This window comes from Peromyscus maniculatus, chromosome 4 (assembly GCF_049852395.1).
Source record: "Peromyscus maniculatus bairdii isolate BWxNUB_F1_BW_parent chromosome 4, HU_Pman_BW_mat_3.1, whole genome shotgun sequence".
NCBI classification, from domain to species: domain Eukaryota; kingdom Metazoa; phylum Chordata; class Mammalia; order Rodentia; family Cricetidae; genus Peromyscus; species Peromyscus maniculatus.
This window is the reverse complement of record NC_134855.1, coordinates 111239268-111252394: the sequence shown is the minus strand read 5'-3', so window position 1 is coordinate 111252394 and position 13127 is coordinate 111239268.

Below are 13127 nucleotides of genomic sequence, written 5' to 3'. Positions count from 1 at the left end.
ATTCTGGTATAAGTTATAGTGCTGTTGGCCAAGAGCTCAGTATCAGTAGATCAACAATATATACTAAATAAGAGAGCAGACACAATAAATGAAGTTATATTATTAACTTGTCAACAGAAGCTTGCAAGAAACTAACTCTATTTCACCTAGGAGTAATAGTTTAATATTTCCCACTTCGGTGATCAACAAGATTTTTATAGAATGTGACATCTGTGGCCCTGATGCCCAACCACAGAGCATCAAACTCCAGAATACAACATTTCAATTCCTAGACTGTAAGTAGACATCACAGTGGAGAGAGGAAGCGATGGGGAATATTTTCAATTCCAAACAAAGCCACCCTTAAAGTACTATTCTTGTTATTAGTAATTCAGTTATTTTTCAAGGGTGTGACCTCCTTCCAAACCAAAAGAACTGGGTCTGAGATGGTATATCTCTAATGTCAATTTAATGCAGTCTGTAGGTAGTATGCTCCCACTGAAGACAGTGAGCAGAAACCCTACCGAGCTCATAAGGAAAACGCAAGAACAGGCCTTCCTTCAAACAAGCAAGGACGCCACCAAGCCTGTTGGGAATGAGTGGGCCATCTGACAGTGCTGCCACTGTTAGCGATGGCTATTCTGCAGTGTCACTTCCAGACAACTCTCATAGGTCATCACCCCCTTTCAGTGGACTCGCCTTGGCCAAAGGTCATGTGTCAGAACCTCAGGACCTGGAAGACAGAGTCTCTCTAATGCTGATAGCTGCCTAGGTCTTAACCTCATCTCCTCCTGATTTCTGTTCAGCCTGAGCTGTATTAACCATGTAAGCTTTGAGACAACACAGAATTCCCCCGATCAATTACATTAGTCCCATATCCCAGAGGCCCCTGCGAGCGATCACCATTTTGAATAAAAGCACACATGCCATGATGGTAGTGTTACACTTTGATCCCTTGTCACCATCCTTTTTCTTCAGTGCCTACAATGCTCATATTTATTTATTAAGGAGAAGGTTATTTTCTAGGTCTTTGCATTTTCCTTACAATAAAACATGAAAAAAATTTAATTTTTTTCCCAAGACTTATTCTTAAAGAAGTGACCTGAAGGATGAATTTCATGCCTGGGAGATTATTTCCTACTACATTTTTAGTGTGCTTGATATGCATCTCAAAAAAAATTAGGCAGTGGTATGAAACCTTTGTTGCATAGGAAGTCTCAACCAGAATTTCTAAAAATCTATAGCTCCATCTACTGGCAACCTCCAGTAGTGCTGTCTATTTCCCTGTAATAGTATGGCTGCCAATCAACAGGCCCATACCAAACAAGCACTATGAGGATCAACATTGGAGTGCACTTGACAATAGAGACCTAAAATACTTTTCTGGCACAAAATCAATCACATGTTTTTTAAAGGCTTACTTTTTCAGAGGCTTCTCCAGGTTTCATGGTTATCCACTGATCTATTTCTTTTGCTTTTTTTCCCAAAATTTTAAAACTCTTTGGAGAAGTTCATATATGGATACTATGTCTATATCATCTCCACCTCTCCTCCCCAACTTCTCCTGTGTCCTCTCCCCCAAATTCATGTATAATTATGCACACACACACACACACACACTCCTGCACACACATGCCTGCTTAGCCCATTTAGTGTTGCTTATATGTATTTGTTTGGGGGAACTGAGCAGAGAGCTCATCCCTGAAGAAGACTGATCGATTCTATCCCCCTCATTAATGACCATTAATTGCCAATGGCTCTTCACCTTGGGATGGGACCTTGTGAGATTTCCCCCATCCACACTGGCATGTCTACTGCTCTTGTTTTTGTGCAGGTCATGTTTAAGTGACCATATTGCTGATATTTCATGGGTGCAGCTTCCTTGTTATATATAAAAGACACTATCTCATAGCACACGTTCTGATCCCTGGTTTATGTAAACTTCTGCCCCTCCTCTAAGAGACTTCCTGGCCTTTAAGTATAGAGGTTGCATTGAGGATGTATAAATTATTAAGTAAGATTGGCACTGCATGATCAGTTCTATGCATGTTAACCATTTGGAACTTTCTGTGATGCTCTTTGCAGCAGGCAGACAGAAACATCTCTGGTGAGGGGTGAGAGTTGTACTTACTGTGGGTATAGGGATAAAGTATTTAGAATGCAGTTAGAAATTACACTCATTTGGGAAAGTGTAGTAGGAGGTTCACTTCTAGGGTCTATGATCTCACCAGCCACTGGTAGTTGGTTAGGTTTACAGTACCAGGCATGAATTCCCTCCTTTCAAATAGGCCTTAAGTTCAATTAGACATCTATTGGTCATCCCCAAGTTATAAGTGCCACTACTGCACCACTGGTGATATCTTACCATGCTGGTAAGCTTTAAAGCTGGGTCACACTCTTGATTGCTTTTCTCTCTTGGCAGATTGCATAGCACCCCCAGTTCTGATGAGAGCCAGTCCTCAGGGGAAAGGCTTCGGGACACTTCCAGCCCAGCTTCTCCAAGTCCTGTGTCTGAAGTGTGTGGTGTCTTCAGCAATAGGATCTTACCAAGAGCAGTGGCAATAGCCTGTATTGTTTTGGGGGTCTCCTCAACTCCCCTGACTAGCAACTCAAAGGAAAGTTTCCTATGCGTGGCACTGGGGTTTTTGTTGGATGTTCTATGGAGCTTGTGGACAGCATTATCACCCCAAGCAGCATATCTTCACATACATACTGTGTACATCGTATAAAGTATACATGATGTATTTATGTTTACAAGCATACTTATATATGTATTTTAAGTAAACATAAAATAATATTTCCCGATTGCCTTTCCTGTGTTACTTAGTCCCCCCCTCTCTCTCCTCTCTCTCTCTCTCTCTCTCTCTCTCTCTCTCTCTCTCTCTCTCTCTCTCTCTCTCTCTCTCTTGTCCCCTGTTCTTCCTCCCTAGTTAAATTTCCTCCTGGTTTTCCAATTCCCTGTTCTTAGCACCTGTGTGTGACTATCCCTGCTCAGAGCTGTCTCTCCTTTCCCCTTACATCAACTCCATAACCTACTCAATAATCTGCAGCATTAGTTTATGCTTGTACTCACTGTCCATTCTTGTTGATAATTGTGTAGTGTCAACTAGTTCCTCAGAGAACTAGTTCTACCTAGTTTACCATCACATAAAACTGAGTTTTATTTTGAACACTGGACACATTCAATAGATGGCCTCAATTGAGAACATTGAGACAACAGACCCTTCAAGATCAGTAGGTCTTTGCACATCTTTTCACTTGGTGATCAAAAGAGTCAGCAAAGTTCTTGTTCTAATGGAGAGGATGGTATAAATAGCTGTAAACAATTATCTCTGTTGCTGGAGCAAGCATCTTCAAGAGATTATAAGAAAAATAGTTTCCTATATTTCTCAATAAATATCCCCTGAGCTTTTGCGGGGCACAATGAGCAGGAGTGTCTTGTCACCCTGAGGGAGTGAGAACCCGGGTCAAAATGCCCTATGACAGCAGAGTAGAGGTGAATGAGGAGAGGAAAGGGAATCTGAAAGCAGATAAATAAAAGCCTACTGTCTATGGCAGACATCTGGAGGTGGCCATGGCTTAAGAAGAGAGTTATTCTAAGTTTAGTATTTTGATTATCACACACATCTGGAACTTTTAGATGTATTCAATCTTATTGCTGAAAGTGTGTGTGTGTGTGTGTGTGTGTGTGTGTGTGTGTGTGTGTGTGTGTGTGTGTATCTGTGTGTGTGCAGTGCCTAGCACAAGGTAGTTTGGGGACTGTTTAGAGGACTGTTGATGTCTTGTTTTATTCCCAGTGCTGGAGTCAAGCCCAGGGAGTCATGCATATGAAGGCCTACAGCATGTATCCACCTGATCACCTGAGCTCTATCCCCAGGACCTGCATCTCAAAATTTGGATCACAAAATTAAATGATCCTGGACAGTCATAAGTGACGTGAGGAATTTTTATCATGGAAAATGGCTCCAAAAGTTACTCAAGAGTAACGGTAAATTTTATCATCATAGTGGAGAAAGAACACAATGTTTTCTGAAAATCAGTTGTGTTCCACTCACTCGAAAAATCATCATCAGTAATAGTTTATTTAGAAATTTTTCATGGTTTTTATGAGTAAAAATTGCTCATAGTTTTCCCTTCCCAAAGTAAGTGTTTTGATTAAAATGATGATAGCTTCATTAAATGAATATGTGAACTTTCCTCTTATTTTATATTTGAGACTATTTATACAATTTATGGAAAGGCTGAAAAAAAACCTGCTGTAAAACCATTGAGTCTATTGGCTTTTTGAGTGGCTTTTTCTTTCATTCATTTGTATAATAATCTATTCAGGTTTTCTACTTCCTTTGTGGTCAGTTTTGGTTGATATTTTGCTAGAATATCATGGACTTCCACTAGGTTGCTGCCAGAGAATTATGCAAAGCATATCCTTATCATGGTTTGGCTGTATTCTAGATTCATTTATAAGTATATTTTATTTCTTTTTCTTTTTCCTTATTCTTATTCTTAGAAAAATTGTTTGTTTTAAAAGTTCACATAGAACTTATTATTTTTTTAATCTTGTCTACTCTATTTTTGTATTTGCTCTATTTAATATCCGATTTTATCTTTATTAGCATATTTCCTCCTCTTTATAGTTTGCTGTTATATTGCTTCTCAGGTTGTGGCTTCCAAAAATTCCTCCCTTCCTCCCAGCAATGTGAATCTGCTGGCAGTTCCTCTTTAGTATCCCTCTTCCTCTTAGTCACCAGACACATACTCAGACCCCTCTCACCATTCCAGGACACTTCCTGCAGAGTTTAGAAGGTGGATCACCATCTTTCTCGCCACCACAGTCCCTTGGTCTCAACATTTCCTCACTCTCTAGAAGATCCTTTCACTGCCCTGTGCTTCTGGTCATGGGATTGTCTAGCCTTCTGTGATGTTCCTCTCTACCTCAGTCTTCTGTACCTCACACACTAAGACATGCATTGCCTTCTAAACACAGTCCCTTCATTAGCCAAGGTACTGTTCACACTGTCACTATGGCTACTTTCATCATTCCTCTCAGTTCCCCAGTCTCTACAACTCTCCATAGTTGTCTGGAAAAGATTCAAACTGTCGACTCACTTCTGCCCATTCCATGGCTGCTCTTATCACAGGGGAAATGCCCATTAACAGAGCCCCAACGATCCTTTGACATTGCTCAGCTGCTCTCTCATAATCTTCCAAACTATTCTTCCTGCCCTCATGATGCACAACCCCTCTCTACACCTCATTCAAGCCGATGAGTTGCATTTCCATTTTACTGAGAAGACAGACAAATCAGAAAACAAACCTAAACTTTTGATGGCACTGGCCAGCTTCATGTCATAATGGACTCAGTCCAATCTAAAAGTAAGACTTTCATGAGCTGTGCCCCCATCTTTTCTTCAGAAACCCATGCTTTCTTTTGCATTTTCAAATTCTTAGATAACCCCCTCAGTATAATGTATATCACCAATGTTGAAGAAAGACTTCCGTATTCCCTTCCAACCTCTCCAAATTCTCTCCTCCTCTTTGTTATAGCAAGAGTTCTCAAAATGATACTGCCATTGCTTTTGTTTGTTTGTTTGTTTGTTTGTTTGTTTGTTTGTTTGTTTGTGGTTTTTTCCCCTCATCGCCCACTTTCCTCTCCACTCAAATCATACCTTTTGATGTCTGCTTAAATCGCTCCTATCCAGCTAAGTGGCATTGTATTCCACCCAGGCCCATCCTCATCAGCACTCACTATGGTTGGTTACTCTTTCCTTTAAATAGTTCTTCCTTTTGTTTCAAAGCCTTCCAGTATAATACGTCTCAATATTTCATGAGCAATAGTCCTTGGTACACAAAGAATGTAAACTTCATTTTTTTCTTTCTTTTTTTAAAGATTTATTTATTTATTATGTACACAGAGGCCAGATCTCATTACAGATGGTTGTGAGCCACCATATGGATATTGGGAATTGAACTCAGAAACTCTGGAAGAGCAGTCAGTGCTCTTAACCTCTGAGCCATCTCTACAGCCTCATTTTTCTTTTTCGATAAAAAAAAGTTAGTCTTGACTTAAGTACTTGTGTTCTAATGATAAAAAAAACACACCAGTTGTCTTTACACAAAGCAGTCACTTTGTCTTTCTAAGTTCCTTTCTGATCCTCCACTGTTCATCACTAGGTGTTAGAAGGGTTCTGGGTTACAGGTTCCTAGTTCTCTCATCTCAATCTACACTAGACATTCTTAAATTCTTTTGTACCTCAGGCTTCCTTGGTACCTCAGACAAGCTGTTAGATTGCTTCTTAGAATGGTTTTTTTGAAGGTATACAATAAAATGAAGAAAATTGTAAAGAAAAAAAACATGAGTGATAGTTGTCAAAATAGTTGTACAACTTTTGTGATTTAGAATGCTTTTTTCATGTATTAGTTTAGAAAATCAAGAGATAGGTTCACGGTTTCTAATTTGAAGCCTGCTCCACAGGAGGAAATGTCCTTTGGTACTGTACATCTGGCCAATAACCCATGGTTGGGGAGCTCCCAAGCCCCAGGAGCAAGCTTGCTACCATTATTTTGCTAAACAGATATAGTATCAAACTGCCCTCTAAATTGGTATCTCTGTTTATACCCATAGATCAGTGCAGCTCTCAGGCCTCGTCGGAGAAGTTTCCTTGTGCAATGGACAGCAGTTAATGAAAAAAATCTCACAACTGGTTGGACTGAAAAGAATAAAGCATCTGCAAAGTCTTCAGCCACGAATGGGACATTTCTGTCTCATTCCCTTCCCAAGGCTCAGGGACAGTTCTGGAAAAGGAGTCAGAAAGATGATTTTAAAAAAAAAAAGGCATTTTTGTTTTGTTTTTTATTGTGTATTTTTTCAGGGGGGTAGACAGAGGTTTTTGTTTCTTTGTTTGATGGAAACAGTGTTTCACTGTATAGTCCTGGATGGCTTGGAGCTTGAGATGTAGACCAGGCTGGCCTCTAAAACATAGGGGTCCACCTCTTCTGCCTCCCAATGCTGAGATAAAAGGTGCACACCTAGTGGTAGCGCACGCCTTTTATCCAGCACTCGGGAGGCAGAAGCAGGCAGATCTCTGTGAGTTCGAGGCCAGCCTGGTCTACAGAGCAAGTTCCAGGACAGCCAAGGCTTGTAACACAGAGAAACCCTGTCTTGAAAAAAAAAAAAGTGTAACCACCATGTCCTGTTATTTTAAAGTATTGTATTATCTATAGCTATAACAGCTCACACAAGACCTGTACAAGCTTAAGCCCGACAAAATTCCAGCACAGAGAAGGGAAGTAGATGTAAAGTCCCACTCTTAACCAAGAAGGAATTTATAATTAATACCTTCTAGGAGAAGGAATATCAATTTTTTCCAATGGAAAGACATTGAGTATATGAACCACACTCCAGGGCAGGGCCCAGTCCTGAAGTAGTTAGCCAACACACAACAGAAGCCATGGGTTTTTGTGCAATTTTTCTTTTGTTTTGTTTGTTGGTTTGGTATAGTTTTAGAGGGGGTTAAGAAAAAGAAAAATAATAAGTTGCATGAGTAGAGATGTGGGAAAGATTAAGGAGGAGTAGTTGGAAAAGTCGAAGGACAAAAGGAATTGCTTCTAGTCTTCTTTAAGTGGTGAGCTGGTTTCAGAAATGATCACAACAGAGCCCTGCCTCGATGCCATTAAACATCAAAAGAAAAATGCAGCTCAGCTGGGAAGCTGCAGGCTGTGATCTAGTTGCCTGACAGATAAACTCCAAGTCTACATGCTGTCATCTAGCCTGGCAGCAGCCTCATCAGAAGACAGATAAGATTAAACAAGGAATGTTGCTCCCAAACCACAACTCAACAAGAATTGTGCATGCCCCAGAGACTACTCAATATGTCATTTCCAGGATATATTTTTAAGCCAAATAGGAATTTCAAAATTGAAAAATAAAGTATTGAACAACAATAACAAAACAGCTATCTTAGAGACTAGGTACAGCTAAAGAAAGACTTAGTGAATTAGAAAAACAGATCTCAGGAAACCACCCCTAAGATAGGAGATACACAAAAAGATAAAAAGAAAATTTATACCCTTACAGATATATTTTTAGAAAAAGAAGGTGTAGTGATAATTAGCTTAAAAATTCTATTTAGAAAGCTAGCTAAAGTAAACACAAGAAAATAAAGGAAAGGAAATAACAAGGATCAAAAACAGAAACAGCAATTAATCCACAAAGAAATCTTGGCGATAACTAATAAATCTAGATGCTAGTTTGGAAATACTTAATATGTTTCATAAAACTGAATTACTTCTTGAGCCAAAAAGAATATAGTTTCTGTTTTACAGATAAGTTTGCAGATAAGATGTAAAAATAAATATTTGCCAAATTTTTAAAAATTATTTGTTTCATATATGTACAGGAGTTTTTAATTTTATACACTTGGACGTCAGGTTCCTGAAAAAGAAAGTCAGGCTGGAGAGATGGCTCAGTGGTTAGGAGCACTGGCTGCTCTTCCAGAGGAACCAGGTTCAATTCCCAACACCCACATGGCAGTTCACAACTGTTTGTAACTCCATTTCCAGGAGTTCGGACACCTTCACACCAATGAACATAAAATAAAGTTAAATAAATTATTTTAAAAAATAAAGTCATGTATATACTCACTGATATCTCTGAGTTCCAGTGTCCCTCTTTAGTGCTACAATTATTAGCATTCTTCTAATTTTATTAAAGTTCAGTTATAGAAAAATTTAAAACCATTCTGGTCTTTAAATTCTGTCATGTTTTGTAATAAAAGTTCTCACTAGAAAATTTAGTCATTTCTCCATTTTATTCCATTCCACTTGCCCTTCTATGAGCCCTGACACTACAAAGAGACACCATGAGGCAAATGTTTTAGTGGTTAGGTAGTCCCTTTGTGATCCATCAAGTGAGAGACTAAAGATCTTGTAAGTGGCCAATCTGACTAGGAAGAGAAGACAGATTCATCAGCACTGCTAACAACTACTACCCTTTTATTTCTTAAAAAAGATTGATTTTATGTTTGTGTTTGGCCTCCATGTGGGTGTCCAGTGCCCACATAGACCAGATGATGGTGTCAGATCCCCTCAAACTAGAGTTATGGAAAAATTCTGAGTCATCATGTGGGTGTAGGGAACTGAACCCAGGTCCTCTGCAAAAGCAGTAAGCAATCTTAACCACTGAGCCTTTTAGTTTTTCAAAATGAAAACCCTGTGTACATTGATTGCACTTTCATATATATATATATATATTCCATCCTCTGTTCTCTCTGCTCACACTCTTAGCAGTATATCTTTGCACTTTCTCACAAAGTAGAGTTTGTCCCCAATCTTTGATTCTGAAGTTGCCTTGTGACTTATTTTTAGCCAATAGAATATTCCGGAAATGGCATTGTGCCTACTCCAAGCCTCCACCTCAAGAGGGCTTAAACATTCCCACTACCCCTGGGACCTTTGCTTTCACAATGAGAAGGAAATATGATTCGCCTGCTAGAAGAGGCCACATGAAGCAGAGCAGGCTCCAGCTGCTTATACATGCAAGGCAAACCTAGACACCACCGTCTGTACCCATCAACCGGCTGTCAAAGGACAACCAGCGCCTACCATTGTGTGCAGTGATGTCTTAGGATTGTTTCCAGCATTATAATTTCAATAATATTTCTACACAGTCATTTCGCAGTGTGAGTTCACTTTTCAAGAAACTCCTTCCTACATTTTGGATGTTTTTGTTTAATTTTGTTGAATAAGATCTTTGCCTTACTGAAAGTTTTATGAGTTTTCAGGGGAAATAATTTTTCTCCTTGCTTCCTTAGTAGGCATTGTGTAAGGACTTAAGGACCTTGGTTACTGGACAGTCACCTCTGTCATCTTCATTCTGAGACTTCAGATGGCCACAAAGACAAATATAGCTGCCTTCTTGCTGTGTGGATCGGGAGAGTCAAATGTGAACTTAGGGACCCTGCCACCACCCACCACCAGCATTCCTTGGAGCAAGAAAAGGCAGGTTCTTTGGAAAGCATCCATATCTCTAGAATGAAAGCAAGCATGTATGCATGTGGGCTGTGGGAAAAAAGCTTAGTCTGTAGAATGAGAATAGTCATGACTGCCAAGACTCGACGGACATAATATAATTTCTATTTCCTTATAAAGCTGCCGTGCACAACATTTGGGACAACTAGGACTTTTCAAGCTGGGAAATGAAAAGAATGGCGCTGAACAGTCTTCAGGAGAGAAACTCAAGGCAGAACGATGCATTGATTCAGCCTTGTTCCTCCATGCTGATTACTGCTTTGGTGTTGCACACCAAACCACCGTAAAGTATCTTAAGCAGGACATTTAGCAAAACAGAAAAGGTAGAAGTGGAGTGGAAACCAACTGTGTAAATTACTTTATATACCTTCCAATTAACTGGACTTTCATTTTTTCAAAATCATTTTTAAAATGGACACATTTACAGGAGAAAAATTAGAAAATACTGGGCAAGCAAAGGAGAAATCAAAGTCATCCATAATCCTACTGTGTAGATTTATTTTATATAAGCATATTTTTATAAACACATCTCTTTTTAAGTATACTGATAATAAGCATATTTCACCCAGATTGTGCAATATTCTACATGCTCATTGCTTTCCACTTAACATTATAGTACCAATCCAACCTTATTGTCTAGGAAACAAGATTATCTGTGGATCCTGGCTCCCCATCTTTAGATGTGATATATAATCTGAAGCTATATCGATCTCCCCAAGGACTCTGTGTGTGTGTGTGTGTGTGTGTGTGTGTGTGTGTGTGTGTGTGTGTGTGTGTGTAATGACAGTAACTAAAGAAGAGGTTATCTTAAGAGCTTGTTTGGAGGCTCTATCAGAGGATCACAGCTACTCGTATACCCTTGACCAGTCCTCCTCTATTTGGGGAAGGTCGTCCTCTTCTACAGCTTCAGGAGGGACACACATGGAGCAGTGAGGGAGTATGGGGACACCTGCCTCACCAATCAGATCAGCCCAATCAACCCTGGAGACCAATGGGGTGACAGATGCTGCAGCCAGATTACCCTCACATCCAATGACTCTTTGCAATGAACAATTGTAAGTAAAGATATATGGACAAAAGGGTTCATCATGTGACTCATTGTGTCACACTACAGCTTCCATGACAAGATTTTTCCTTTCTTTTCTTTCTTTTTTCTCTTAAATTTTATTTTTGTGGGAGACTGCAAGGGCAGAAGGCCAACACGAAGGGACAGGGAAATGAATGGGATCAAGATGCATGATGTGAGAGACACAAAGAACAAATAAAGCAAAAAGAAAATTAAAATAAGGAAAGGTCTTGTTTTCAAAGAGAACGGAGTTCATGGGGGGATTAGAGCAGGGAGAGGAAGGACAGAAATTATGTAAATACAGTATGAAATTTTCAAATATTTGAACTAAAAAGGAGATAAGATATGTCCTCCTCTCCTTTCCATTGTTAAATATGAATCCAGTGCTGCAAAAAGCAAACACCCTTACAGCTGAATTGTTGGCTACATCTGTGATCCTTCAAACAAGGACTTTGAAATCACCTCATAGTTTTCATTTTTCTGCCACATTTAACAGCATTTATAAGACAATCCTTCTCTCCCAAGGCTAGACTATATTCATCCTTGGCAACCACATTGGTATTGCTATTTGGGTTCAAAAATGGCTCTCATTGGCCTTCTGCTTTATTGACCTCACCCCTTGAGTTCTTTACATTTTGGAAGGAAACCCTGAAAACTGGAAACACAGAGAAGTTTCCTCTGAGCACCTCTCATCATGGTCCCAGCAATCTTTCTCTCCCAAAGTCTAAGAGCAACCCTTTCCCCACAAACAGATAAGAGAAATAATCTAATTTATCAATAAACCAACTCATACTGAGTTTAAGTTACTTGGGAAGTTTAATGTGTTACCTCCTCAGGGTTGCAGATTTTACCTGTGGAAAAATATGAAACTTTAGCTTTACATGATCAAAAATAGACCTAAGTGGGAAAGCCAGGGTGACAGAGGAGCTCCTGGAATGCTTGCTTGCAAAATGACATGTGTTGTATTAATTACAAATGGCAAGTTCAAACAACATGCACAGTACATTCTGTTTGTGATGAGTGTTTTCATGGGAGTCGGAAGGGGTGTACTCTGATTTTATAAATGTGGGGTAATTCTGCAGAGGTGAATGAGCAACAAGGGACTCCAGCTGATTTTAGAGAGAAGAGAGAAGGTAACAGAAGACCAGAATGAGGAAAAGATGTCCTTGAAGTACGAAACACAATGTGTGTTCATAATTACTTATTTAATTATAAGGTAGATAGAAAACGTTTTATGGCTCGGTGTGTATGACATGAGGTCAACTTTAAAAAAGAAATTTAAAAAAAGGTAAGTTTATGAAATAGCACCCTACTTGTTTCATGGAGACACAAATCCTACAGAGATTGGAAAGAGATGTTTATGACAAGTTATTTCAGCCATTCATTATGCACCCCGGAGGAAGACAGGAAGAACACCATCCAACTTGTAAAAGAAATCAACAAACCAAGTGTAGTACAGGTGAAGCTTGCTGGAAGTTGAAAAGAGCATCAGCAGAATAAAGTTCATTCATTCAGACATGAAAGTCACGCACTCTCTCAGTCCAGTGATTAAAGTAAAATGATTTTCTTGTTTCCTGTCACTAGTACCAACAATCCATGTGTGTTGGGATGAAGAGAAAGACCAAAGACAAACCAGCTTATTGTCCCACAGATCCATGTAAAAGAAGGGCGCACTCAGAAGATCAATTTTCAGCTCCCAAGACCATTTATTTCACACTTCTGTCATCTCTGGCTGCCTTTCCAGCAATCTGTCAACAACTTCTTTCTGCCAAAGACACACATTTAGCATCCAAAAGCAATGATAAAGGATCCAGCTCTCTACCTATGGAGGTTATGTTTGGTTCCAAAAATAAATCCATACGTTCACAAAGAAAGAAAAAGGCAAACTGACCATTTTTAACATGCAAATTTTTGAAGATGGCCAGTGACATCTTATATATCTTGTGAATTTTCTCAGTAAAAACAAAAAAACAAAAAAACAAAAAAAAACACTCCAGCACTTCTTTGTCTATTACATCTATTGGGGTGGCTGGGGGGAGTGGGGAGACAGATAAGA